This window comes from Egretta garzetta, unplaced genomic scaffold (assembly GCF_000687185.1).
Source record: "Egretta garzetta isolate BGI_Z169 unplaced genomic scaffold, ASM68718v1 scaffold2, whole genome shotgun sequence".
Classification (NCBI taxonomy): domain Eukaryota; kingdom Metazoa; phylum Chordata; class Aves; order Pelecaniformes; family Ardeidae; genus Egretta; species Egretta garzetta.
In genome coordinates, this window is record NW_009258894.1 from 2,548,781 (window position 1) to 2,549,081 (window position 301).

Here is a 301-nt window from a genome sequence, read left to right on the forward strand (position 1 = left end):
GTTCCACGACGTCTGAGGACTTTTTAAGAACTTCTTTCATTTTCCCGGGGCGGGTGAAAAGCAAGTGCAAAAGACCCCCAAATAACATAAAATAATAAAATAACACTTGGCTTCTGCAAAAGATAAGCCACAGCTGAGACCCAAAGGGTTCCGGAACAAAAAAAAAAACCAGCCTTACAAACAAAAAATTACCTCACAAGAGGCTTCAACAGACAGGAAGCCCTTTCCAGAGCTCGCAAGAGGAGCCCCGGGCGCTGCCCTGGCGGGACCGCTGCCCGGCAGAGCCGCAGCTCCGACAGCC